Below are 13,163 nucleotides of genomic sequence, written 5' to 3'. Positions count from 1 at the left end.
TAGAGGATGTTGATACAGAGAGAGGCTGCAGCGGAATTCACTAAGACCTCGGAGGGACCAGAGTTCTCATTTCTACTTCGAGGCGGATGCTTCCAAGCCGGTGTTGAAGTTGCTCCTTCATTGCTCAAGGTCCTCCTCAGTGACACTTGGATCACCTGCTCTTCAGTAGCCCCAGCTTTCCTAGGCACAGATCAGACCAGGGAGGGCATGTGTAGTACACAGGTTGGCCCTGCTGCAGCTTCGAGGACAAAGGTCTCACCGGCCAGGGCCAGACACTTCCCCACTGCCATCCCTGGTACCTTTTACGTGACTGCTTTCTGGCCCAGAGGAGGTTTTTCACGGCCTCATTCCAACCTGGACTACCCAAAGCCAAAAATGTCTTCCTTCCTTTAATCAGCAGCCTGAATGACCACAACAGCCACAGGGAGAGCTTTGCCTCCGCCTCCCGGCTTAGCATTTGTCCCGCTTGGAGGAAAGTCCCAGAGCTGACCCGGAAAGCCCACCTGAGTCGGGGAAGTCCCTGTGTGGTTCTTGACTTACCGAGCCCTGGTCAGGACCTGGTGACTACCCAGGCCAGGGCCCGGAGAGGTGGACTCCTAGCGTTTCCATGACACCAGCTCTCTCTTCCAGAGGAAAGGGTGGCAGGAAACTGAGTTTTAGCAAATGCCACTGTGGACATCATGATCCTAACAGCGCCACCATAATATGTGTGTTTATAATTATCTGACAGATGCAAAGAAAGAATGGAGCTTAGAGAGGCAAGTAATTCATTGATAGTCAGACAGCTAATACATAGATCTGATTCATCTGCGTCAAAGATCCCTGGGAATGGGGGTGGGTAGAGAGACGTCTCAGTGGTAAAGAGCGATTTCTGTTATTCTAGAGTATCTGAGTTCGGTGCCCAACGCCCACATCTGCAGCTCCAGGAGATGCCACACCCTATTCCGTCCTCCAGGGATGTCCCCTACCATGTGTATATATACACTTTTAAAAATTAAAACAAGGCTTCCTCAGAAATGCTGTGTGCCTACTGCCGGGCTAGGTGTTCTCTTAGGCAGTCCCCTCAGGGTCTTAACTGCTGAGCCAACTCTCCAGCCCTGCAGTTCAATAATTAACGTGGAGATGGCAAAAAACAGGTTTTCTTTAGCTTAACACTACTGGCTTAATTTTTTTTTTTTTTTTTTTTTTTTTTAGTTTTACAGAGATCTCATTCTATAAATTATACCGGTCCCTGACTCACAGCAATTCTCCTGCCTTAGCCCCTCAGTGTGTTGTGATTACATGAAGGCCTGACTCCCCAGGGAGAGCTGTGGGTCTTTACCCTCTAGCCCTGTGGTGCCCCCTGACTCTGCCTCACCCAGGGTTTCTTCCCACTGCCCATTCCCACTGAGAAGAAAAATCTGAAGCTGTGCGAGCTTGCTGAGTCATGAGCAGGTTGGACCCGGAGGGATGGGGCTATTTTTAGGATTGTTTTCATTTTTGGAGACAGCTAAAAGAATGGGTAGGTTTTTCCCAGCATGGCTGTCCCCGTGGCTCGGCCAAGCTTTTGTGCTCCAGGTTCTGCTTTCGTTGGCTGCCAGAGGAGGTCAGAAGCCATCCGGCGCCAGGGCTAAACCTGTGCCAAGACCCCAGTCTGGCATCTCAGTCACTGTGTGAAAGCGGGATGTCCCAAGGGACAGGAGGTCTGACAATGAAGTGGACAAGGTAGGCAGAAGTCTTTAAGACAGGAGGTGAGATCTATCAAAGACCTCCATGGTCACCCTGCCCCTCCCCACCACCGTGGCCCAGTTTTTCCACTTAGAATTGGGTCACATGGACAGAAGTGTTTCCGTGTGACCAGAATGGTTTCAAAGCCAGAAGTTCACTTTCAAGTTCTGTGGAATGCTAAATGTGCCCTTGAAATCGTTTGATCACCCTAGAAAAGAGACGCCCAGAAAGAAACACCCAGGAACGGTAGAGGCTCTTGCTTGCTACTCTGCAGAGCAGGGGCACGGGGCCCGATTTGAGCTAGAGGCATCAGAACCAAGAGAGAGAGCATGTGGGCTGGGGACCCTGGGGTCACACCTACCTCTGCTGCTCGACAGCTCCGTGATCTTAGGCGGAAGTGACTCTGCCTCAGTTTGCCCGCCTTGGAAAATAGGTTCTGTGTCGAGTCTGTGGACAAGTTAGGACAAGCTGGGCATGGGGCAGCCTGGCACATAGAGGATGCTGCCCACAAGGGCGAGTTCATCAAAGCATGCAAGGCTGCATTTCTCCACCTGGTGGAGAACACTGTGGGGCGGGCCCTGACTGCTGACCTTGCAGAAAGGTTTTCTAGAGTACCACCTACCCAACCCCAGGCTGTCCTGCCTCACCCAAGTCAACCTAAAACGTTCCCCGCTCCCCCCCCCCACTTCCCCAAACCCATCCACTTCCCTTTCCTCCATCTTCCGTCATCCAGCTCCTTCTCTTCCCCAGACAGAATCTTACTATTTAGCCAAAACTGGCCTCAGGTGCGTGACCCTCTTGCCTCAGCCTCTCAAGCCTTAGGCATTTACCACCATACTTCCTCTTTTCTGATTTCTCATACACAAAGTCCATCTGCCCCTCAAGGCCCGTCCACAGACATCCTTCCCCAGACCACACAGTGCAGGTTCTGAATCCCATCTTTCCTACGACAGCTCGAATGTGTCTTCATCATGGCTAACGTGGTTCCACTCTCTTCACAGTCACTGCAGTCTCCTTGCCTCGGATGTAACTTACTTGTTCATTATGTTTCTTTCCCACCAGGCTCAGCTACGGGAAGGCAGGGACCTCACCACGGTCTCTCCATCAGGAGAAATGCTAGTCTAGAAGTTTGGTAAGGACAAATAGATTGTGGATGGATAAATGAGTGGATGATAGATGGGTGGGTGGGTTGATGGGAGGATAAATGGAAGGATGGATGGATGGATGGATGGATAGATGGATGGATAGAAGGATAGATGGATAGATGGATGGATGGATAGAAGGATGGATGGATAGATGGATGGAAGGATGGATAGAAAGATAGATAGATAGATAGATAGATAGATAGATAGATAGATAGATAGATAGATAGAGATAGATGAATACATTATAGATAGACAAATAGATGGGTGGAGCTCAGGAAGCTGGAGAGCCCTCTGCTAAGACATCCTGATGCACTCCTTCCCTGAGAACCTTTATTCCTGTTGCCCAACCTCCCCCATCATTCTCTTAAGTCTTCCCTTGCACAAAGTCTGTGATTATTTTTGTTAGCATGTTCAGGGCTAGTTGTCACAGTTAGGGGTTTTATTGCTACAATGAAATGGCATGGCCAAAAGCAAGTTGGGGAGGGAAGGGTTCATTCGGCTCATACTGACATACTGTTTATCCTCAAAGGACATCAGGGCAGGAACCTGGAGGCAGGAACTGGTGCAGAGGCCATGGAGGGGCACTGCTTACCGGCTGCTCCTCCTCGTGTCTTGCTCAGCCTGTTTTCTTACAGAAGCCAGGACCACCAGTACAGGTCCGGACTATGGTCAGACCAAGCCTCTCTACAGCTGATTTAAAAAAAAAAAAAAATCTAACAGGCATGGACGGCAGAGATGTGGTGACGGGGAACGGGAGGCTCTTTCCCATGCAGTATTTACTCTGCTCACATGGTTTTAGCCCAGGAAACAAATGCCAGGGCGAATACCCAAGTGTTCTAGACTTAGACGTGCCTCATGCCCCATGCTAGAGTACTTCTCGCATTTCAGTGTTTTCTGTGTTACTACTGGGTTGGGGGAGTTATGACCTCTATGGCTAGAGGCCAAAGTACCCACAGCGCAGATGGCTAAAATGCTCGCTGCACTGAAAACCGGGTCTCTGTGTCTCTGCCCTGAGATTGCATCTCAGGATTGGAATCTCCCTCAGCTAAAGCCTGCCTGTTGAGGAGGACGAGGTCTCCTTTCCCTCCTCGCTCCCCCACTGTTCGCCCGATCTGCTGATCTGCTTTCCTATAGAATCAAAGAATACCAGCACAGGGGTGGCCCCACCCACAATGGGCTGGGACCTCGCCTGTCAATCACCAATTAAGAGAATGCCCTACTGATGGATTTTATGGGGGCATTTTCTAGTTTTTTTTTTTTTTTTTTTTTTTTTTCGAGCTGGGAACCCAACCCAGGGCCTTGCCTTCCCTAGGCAAGCGCTCTACCACTGAGCTAAATCCCCAACCCCTATGGGGGGCATTTTCTTAATTGAGTTTCCCTCCTTTCAAATAACTACTTTGTGTCAAGGTGACCTAGAAGTAGCTTGTACACGAGTCATATCTTCTTGAAAATGTCTGTAGAGTAGGGGCGTGAGCTTCCCCTGGGAAGCTGGGGGTTCTAGGAATGGACAGAGACCTTAGTCCTTTGTACTTTCTGAATGTGTCATGAGGCCCTAGGCGGGTGGTTGCTTCCCCAGCCTTTCAGGGCCATCTCTAGACCTACAAACTGGAGTCCAGTATCACCAACTCTCTAAGGGCCAAACCCATCTTAGCAGGATTTCTGAGGAGCGAGAGTGGGGGCATGGCTCTGGGAGGGAAGAGGAGTGGGTATAACAAACCCTTTCCCATAGGCTCTGAACCATTGCGGACTCCAACATCTCCTCCTTAACCCCACAATCAAACAGGAGTTCCTGGGCTGGTACACAGGGCAGGACTTGATCCCATGGTGGGAGGCGGGTGTCAAAGAGCTGAATAGGTAGAAGGAGACCTCCTTCTCAACAGCCAGGCATTAGCTGGGAGACTCTAGTCCCAATATTTGCAATTCCTAGGCAGGAAAACAGGCACTCGGTTCCCACCTGCAAACACATGCAGAGAAGTCTGAATTGGAAGTGAGTTAGTCCGCTCAGTCCGGAACATTCCTAAGATAACCAGGCTGGGGCCAGGGAAGGCTTCTGCCTGAGTTTTTTTTTTTTTTTAAAGATTTATTCATTTATTATATATAAGTACACTGTAGCTGTCTTCAGACACACCAGAAGAGGGCATCGGATCTCTTTACAGATGGTTGTGAGCCACCATGTGGTTGCTGAGAATTGAACTCAGGACCTCTGGAAGAGCAGTCAGTGCTCTTAACCACTGAGCCATCTCTCCAGCCCTAATGAACCACTTTTAAGCTGGCTGTCATGATTCACAGAGGGGGACGTGGACAGATTGCTCCAGCTCAGGAGTTCAAAATGAGCCTGGGGAACCTAGCGAGATTCTCATTGATATGTATATAGTATATGTAATGTATATATTAGCCTGGTGGCTCATGCCTGTGAACTCAGCACTGGGGACCCTTGAGGTAGGAAGACTCCATGTTGTAGATTTGTCTGGGCAATATACTAACTAGACAATGCTATGCTATACTTGATATGATATACCAAGACCTTTCTTAAAGACACAAAACCAACAACAAAGGAAGATGAAAAACATTTATATTTATGCTTTGGAATTACCCCATCGCCTTTCTCAGGATGGCTGGGGGGATGTTTGAGGTCCTAGGAACAGAAAACCAGAACCACTGTGGCCGCAGCCAAGGTATGAGGCTAACTGCTGGCAGGACTTCAGGCTGGGCAGGCTCTGGTGAGCTCGTTTGGGATATCCCTGCCTGGCACGGATAAGACAAGGGTGCTGCTTCCAGAAACCCCTCGGGCTTGGACACCAGCCTGGAGCCAGGAGCCAGCCAGCAACGGGACAGGTCGGTTACCTGCAGAAGCGGCAGAGGAAAGCTAGGGAGATGGGAATTTGGCACCTACAGCCTGTTTTCCTTTCCCTCTTTCCATTTTAGGGTATGTACTTCTTCCTCCCAGTGGACTGCCCAAACACCACTGTGTCATTTCCTTCCCTCTAGGAGGGAGGCTGAAGGCTTTGCTTTCCTTTTAGACCTTCACCACAGGGAGTCTCGAATTTCCCTTTTCTCCTCCCCCCTCCGCCCACCCTCCCCTCAGACTCTCTCTTTTTCTGATTTAAAAACATTTTAAATTATGTACATGTGGAACCCTAGGAGGTCAGAGACATAGGGTTTCCTTGCTGGAGTTACAGGCAAGTATGAACCACCTGCTTATGGGTGCTTGGAAGTGGACTAGGGTCCTCTGCAAAGGCAGTACCTGCTCTTGACTGCTGAGCCATCTCCCTGGCCCTCCTTACTTCCCACTTTCCTTCCCCCCAACCCTCGATTTTATTTGGGGTTAGGGTTGATAAGGTCTCCCTGTGTAGCCTTGGTATAGAGCTCATTACATAGACCAGGCTGGATTCACAGAGGTCCTATCTTTTCCTCTTTCTAGACACAGCATCACACTTTGTAGACCAGGCTAGCCTAGAACTCAGGATGTCCTGCCTCTATGTCCCAAGTACTGAAATTATAGGTGTGTGTTCTACCATGCCTAGACTTCCACGTCTCTTTTCCCTCTTTCTGTCTGTCGTTTCCCCTTTATGGCCAGAGATCCTGTTCAGGGAGGGCCAGAGGTATGTAAAGGGGTGAACTTCAGTGTGTTAAATAATATATACACTTATAATATCATAATTCACAAACCTAAGCTCCTCCGCCCTAATTCCTGCGTCTTGGCGATGTTGACACACTACCTCTCCTCCCGAGAGAGTTTAGTTCTCTCTGCCTGAGAACCTTTTCATTCACTGGATCTCCCACCAAACGTTGCTACCTTTTCATCCAACATTGATTTTGTTTGCCTTATCCTTTGGATTCACTGAAACTGTCTCAGGGCCTTTTGACCCAATGTCTGTAACCATTCTTCGTCGGGTTTTTTTTTTCCCCCTCCCATTAATTTATTCTCTAACCATTCCTAATCATTTTTGGTTTGACACAGGATTTAGCCTGAAATTCACTATGTAGACTAGAATTCACAAAGAGATCAACCCGCCCCTGCCTCAGATGTTACTTATCGTCATTATTATTGTGGGCATGGTATGCTGTCCTTATTTGTACCTTTGGAAATAACATGGGGAACAGCTCCTCTGGGCTGCGGGTTTTCTGTTTCCGTGAGCAAGTCTGAGGTTTGGGGAGAAGGGGGCGAGAAGGAACAGAAGAAGGCAAGGGGCGGAGAGTGATGAGTCACGAAATGACTGAAAGCGAGACCGCGCGGGGTTAGGGGGTCTGATCTGCTTGCTACTGTGTGTCAGGCACTCTGTGGGCACTGGAGACAAGGCCAGAACCCGGATCAGACCGTGCCGCCGAGGGGTTCATCTAAGCTAGAATCCGAAACAAACCAGTAACCCTGCAAATGGGTCGCTGCGGTTTTGGCCACCGTTAGGCAAGAGGACCAGGACTTTACGACGTCACCGGGTCAGGGTAGCAAAGGCTAAGCACCGTTAGCTGGCTCGAATATACGGATCTGATTGCCACGTGCCATAAAGTCATGAAGGTGAGGATGCAAAAAATGCAAGGTTGCTGGCAGATCCGTAGGAAACAAAGCTAAAGGACACAGTTTCTGCATTCATTTAAATGAAAAAAAAAGAAAAAAAGAAAAAAAGAAAAAAAAAAAGCCTTTCGGGTTTTCCAGTGAGTGGCGAACGCCTCCTGCTGGTCACTGTGTGGCATTACACAGGGCACTTGCTCCTCCCAATGGGAAAACTAGAGACGTCTACTTCGGTACGCATGCGCACATTCAGAAGCTTACAAAGAACACTTTCTACGCTAGCTATCTCCAGTTGTCAGGATGGCCGAGCGGTCTAAGGCGCTGCGTTCAGGTCGCAGTCTCCCCTGGAGGCGTGGGTTCGAATCCCACTTCTGACAAGTCAACCATTTTCTTGTCCATAATTAAGTCGAATTAGGTAATCATTAATCGGCTTTTCATAATATTCTCTTCTTTGTCTTTTTAAATGTCATTGTATACTTTAAACTATCTTCTTATTACGTATTTTTTATTTGGAACTGTAAAAAGAATTAAGGAGCTGGGGGAAAAAATGATAACTCTTATTCTGGTCTGTCAGGCGCAAGGTCTAGTTTTCAAATTTGCTTTTGATTTTCGGAGAAAATTGCCGGCAAGAAAACGTAAGTTTTGTCAGAAGTGGGATTCGAACCCACGCCTCCAGGGGAGACTGCGACCTGAACGCAGCGCCTTAGACCGCTCGGCCATCCTGACTTGGAAAGTGGGCTTTCTCATGTTCATTTTAGTTATTGGCATTCTGTGACACCACGGCTGCCATGCCACCACCACTTTCTTCTATCATCACCATCGCTACATACATATACATATATACACCACGCCCTCACCCCAGCTGCACATGCACATGCTAACCTGGCATCTACAGCCAGCGTCTCTCCCGCTCTGTGCAATATCTACAGTCCGGTCTACCCAGGGTTTAAAAATCACCGATAGTAGCAGGGCGTGGCGCCCCTCACTTGTAATTCTAGCACTCAGTAATCTAAAGCAGAAGAACCTCGAGTTCCAGACCAGCCTGGGCCATGGAGTTAGGCTCGATCTCAAAACAAACAAACAAACAAACAAACAAAAAACCCAATTAATCAAACAAACAAACAAAAAACCTAAACAAACGACAACAAACACATACAGTGTTGACAAGACTCCCCTCTTTTTAAACGGACCTGCAGCTGTTTTCACTGGAAACAATGTAGAAAACCTGTTTCTCTTACATTCTAAGAACTATAGACGTAAATACAAGGACGAGCTACTGCCTCTGAATTCTAGAGGACCCGTGGCTCCGCGCCACCGGATGCCGAGGCTTCTTAGCGAGGCGGACAGGCTGGAGATGACCTGCGGGCAGGGGGCGCTGCGGTCGGCTTCAGAGAAACTGGAGAACTTAGGGAGAGAACTGTTGGTGTTGATCTTGTCTGTTTTTTGTTTTTTGTTTTTGTTTTTGTTTTGTTTTTTTTGTTTTTGTTTTTTGAGCAGGGTCTCATAGCCTAGGATGACCTCAAAAATCGTTAAGTAGTCGAGGATGACCTTGAACTCCTGATCCTCCTGCCTCCTGCCTCCTCCATCCACTGAGGGTTACTGGGGCAGGGCTGAACAAGTACTCTACTAACCCAACTAGCTGCATCCTTCTCCTATAAGACACTTTTTTTTTTTTTTTGTAAATTCATGTTTAAGTCCTGGGCTACATGAGAAAAACTTTTTTTTTGTCTCCCAAAAAAAGTAATTTCTCCGCCAGGCAATAATTCCAGCGCTTGAGAAGCAGAGGCAGAGTTCAAGGCCAGCCTGGTCTACAAGAGCTAGTTCTTGGACACCCAAGCCGACACAGAGACACTCTGTGTGTGTGGAGGGGGGAGATCCAAAACAAACAAAAAGTAACTTCTCAAAGTAACTTCTCAAAGTAAACTGTTTCTCAACTTAAAACTTCGAGCAATAAGACAGGCGTGTCGGCGAATATTCATAATCGTGGTCATTGAGAGGTAAAGAAAGGAGAATTAGGAATTCAAGATTAGCCTCGGTTACAGAGTGAATTTAAGATTAATCTGGGATACACGAGATCCTATCTTAAAAAACAAATGGGGAGGAAAAAAAAGGAAAAAGAAGAAACACCCTGGGAGAGAGCCTGGCTAGAAGTCGGTGTTAGCCTGTGGTAGGGAGACAAAGGACTAGTTAGTCACCCAAGTTGTCATGCAGCAAGTCAAAGAGAGTGAAGCTCCTCTCCAAGTTTCCAATTCCACTATGGAGAGGCCAGGGAAATGGCTCGGTGGGAGACAGTTTGATGTGCAAGCGTTGAGGACCTGAGTTTTAATACCAAAAACCTATGTAAAGTAGAACTCAGTAGCATTTCTTGCAATGAGCTGAGAGGTGAGACAGGAGAATCCCTGGAAAGTTTGGGGCTAGCTAGCCGAGAACACTCAGCAGCCTCAATGTGGAAGCGAGGACAAACCCCTGAGGCTGACCTCTGACCTACACACACGCACGCACGCATGCACGCACGCACGCGCACACACACACACGGTTAAGAGCACTGTCTGCTTTCGCAACGGTTTGATTCCCAAGATTCATTCACATACCATCTCACAGTCATCGGTAGCCTAGTTCCTGGGGAGCCAACGCCCTCATCTGGCTGCCTTAGGTACTACATGCATGTGGTTGAGGTATTCTCAGGCAAAACACAGCAAATAAATAATTTTTAAAATTTCAATATGTAGCTCTTGCTCTCGCTCTTCCTCTCTTCCCCTTTGTCCCTTCTCTCCCATTCCCTTCCCCCCCTTCCCTTTACGTGCTCATGGCCGGCCTCTACTCCTCTCCTCTTCTACTCTCTCTTGTCCCGCTCCCTTGTCTGGTCCTCTCATTAAACCTTCTCACGTGGGAAAAAAATTGTTTTCAATATGTATGTTAATCTCATTTTTGTTAAAGTAGATTGGAAGGTTTTAAAGTCTTTGCATGAAAATGTCTTTATTTCCACATAGACACGCCAATGAAAACTAAAAAAAAAAAAAAACAAAACAGGAAAAGATCTGAGAAAATTCATCCAACTCTTAACATGTCTGCCAAGGAGGCTTTGACCAGCAATAAGCCATGTGAATGAATGAATTAATAATTATGTTGGAAAGAGGAGCCAATCCCACACCATCAGCACAAGTCTGACACCGTCAGGATGTGTGCTAGCTGGAAACATGGAAGCTCATAGGAAGAGTCCTGTAAATTTGTTGGAATTGAAATTTAGTTGTTTTTTTAAATAAATCTTTATTTCATGTATGTGCATACACTGTAGCTGTCTTCAGACACACCAGAAGAGGACATCGATCTCATTACAGATGGTTGAGCCACCATGTGGGTGCTGGGAATTGAACTCAGGACCTCTGGAAGAGCAGTCAGTGCTCTTAACCTCTGAGCCATCTCAGCCCTTAAATGTTAATTAAAATAGTGTTAGTACCCTTCAGTGACCCGTTCTGTAATTTTTCTCCCATTGCATCTCTCAACACTCTTAGTTTGTTTTTTTTTTTTTTTTGGTTTTTTTGTTTTTTGTTTTTTTGAACTGGGGACTGAACCCAGGGCTAGGCAAGCGCTTTACCACTGAGCTAAATCCCCAACCCCATGTCTTTTTGGTTTTATTGAGTGTGGGTGGTATATGGGGCAGATGCTTGAGACAGGCTACCTCGATGAGTTCTCACTTCTGGGCCAGGCCAATGACCTCTAGGGAGCTGCCTGTCTCCAATCCCCCAGTTTTGAAGTCATGGCCACCGACAGCCACGCCCAGCTTTTGAGCTGGATGCAAAGAGTTCGAATCCAGGTCCTCATAGACAGTGCCTTATTCCCAGGTCTAGCTGATTTTTTTTTTAAACTCTCTTTCTTTTCTGCCACAGCCATGCCACCCAGACTTGAAGAAGACTGGGAAACTCCGAGGCCACGTGAGCCACGGCCACGGTCGCATCGGTAAGCGCCGCCGCGGGAATGTTGGAGGCAAGCATCACCACAGGATCAACTTTGACAAATGTCGTCCAGGTTACTTCGGGAAAGTTGGTACGAGGCATGACCCCCTGAAGAGGAACCAGAGCTTCTGTTCAGCTGTCAACCTGGGTAAATTATAGACTTTGATCAGAGAGCAGACACGGGTCAATGCAGCAAAAGACAAGACTGGAGCTGCTCCCCCACTGACGATGTTGAATCAGGCTACTACAGAGTTCTGGGGAAGGGGAAGGGGAAGCTTTGTGAAGGCCAGATTCTCAGAAGCGCTGAAGAGAAGATTAGGGGTGTTGGGGATGCCTGTGTTCTTGTGTCTTAAAGCCACTTAATTAAATGCTAACATATTCAAAAAAAAAAGATAATCTATTTTAATGAACTAACTCATTAGGGTTTTGTTGTTATTGTTGTGGGTTTCTTTTTCTTGTTTGTTTTTGTTTTGTTTTTGAGGCTTTCTCTTTGTAGCCCTGGCTTTCCTGGAACTCACTCTGTATACTAGATTGGCCTTGTTAAGCTCACAAAGTTCTACCTGCCTCTGTCTCCTAAGAGCTAGAATTAAAGGCTTGGACTGATATTCCTGGTCTTGTTGATATTTTTGAGACAAGGTTTTTCTATATAAGCAAGTCTTGCCTGGAACTTAGGTTAATTCCCCTCTTGGGTCTTTCAAGTAGTTGAGAATACAGACCTTATACAACTAGGCCTGGCTCCTGGACTAATGTCTCTCTGCCCTGTGAAAAATCCTAGTGTCCCTCTGATCCTGCCAGGCTTGGAGTAGGGATTTCACCAGAATAGAACACTGCAGAACTAAAGAGGGCTGGCCATAGGTGCTCTGGGTGAGCAGAGACCATCCCTGGGAAGAGGGTCAAATCGATTCCTCAGCCCAGATGCCTGTGTGTCCTGCAGTACATTCCAACTATCCAGAGCTCTTGTCGCGTCTGTGTGGATCTGGGTGGGCAGCTGGTTCTAGCCTGGCTCAGATCCCCTCCCACATTTCCTGGCAGCTGACCCAGTGCTCCACTTGCTCTGCGATGCCATTTGAAAGGAATGGGAGTGGGATTAGCTAAACGGCAGAATGCAAACCAACGGCAAAAACAAAAACACACCACTGTTTCAGAATCCGCCTTAAAAACAATCCCCTGATTGTTCTGTGTCATAATAAAGTGAAAGGGCCCAGCCCCGCTTTGTTCTGAGCTTGGATTGGTCGGTCTCTAAGTTACAGTTTCCCTGCTACTGAAATGTACTTTTCACTTGTAGAGTAGCTGTTTTCGTGGTGCGTGCGTGTGTGTGTGTGTGTGTGTGTGTGTGTGTGTGTGCGCGCGCGCGCGCGCGTGTGTGTGCGTGCTCAGGAGAGAGATCGACAGAGACAGACACACAGAAACAGAGAGACAGAGAGACAGAGACAGGGAGGGGGTCCCAAGTGCACTGGGTTAAACCAGAATCAACCAGTCCTTCTGTCAAAGTCCCAAGATCCTAAAAGCCTCCCGTCTTGTTCTTTGTTTTTTGAGACAGGTGAGAGAGAACCCTTGGTCCCCCGGGTCCCCCTTCTGAGATTTTAGGCTTGCATCACTCAGCCAGTTAAAAACCCTGCAAGTGGGGTTGGGGATTTAGCTCAGTGGTAGAGCACTTGCCTAGAAAGTGCAAGGCCCTGGGTTCAGTCCTCAGCTCAGAAAAAAAAAGAAAAAACAAAAAAACAAAAAAACCAAAAAACCCTGCAAGCATCATTTTGGAGGACTGTATAACAGCTAACTAGTGATACTCCAAATATCCTTGTTCTAGTCCTCAAAATATGTGGAAAAGGATAGCTGGGCAGTGGGGGT

At 47.6% G+C, this 13,163-nt stretch overlaps 2 non-coding genes across 2 annotated transcripts; one reads left to right on the top strand and one right to left on the bottom strand.

The window, feature by feature from the left end:
• The first annotated feature begins 7,656 nt into the window (after positions 1–7,656).
• Positions 7,657–7,739, top strand: Trnal-cag. The gene has a single exon. It is a non-coding gene; the product is annotated as a tRNA-Leu (tRNA).
• Positions 7,740–8,005: 266 nt separating this feature from the next.
• On the bottom strand, positions 8,006–8,088 carry Trnal-cag. The gene has a single exon. It is a non-coding gene; the product is annotated as a tRNA-Leu (tRNA).
• Positions 8,089–13,163: the final 5,075 nt, after the last annotated feature.

Source organism: Rattus rattus, chromosome 17, assembly GCF_011064425.1.
Source record: "Rattus rattus isolate New Zealand chromosome 17, Rrattus_CSIRO_v1, whole genome shotgun sequence".
NCBI classification, from domain to species: domain Eukaryota; kingdom Metazoa; phylum Chordata; class Mammalia; order Rodentia; family Muridae; genus Rattus; species Rattus rattus.
Note: the sequence above shows the minus strand (reverse complement) of the source record. Positions and strands in the feature narration are given on the sequence as shown.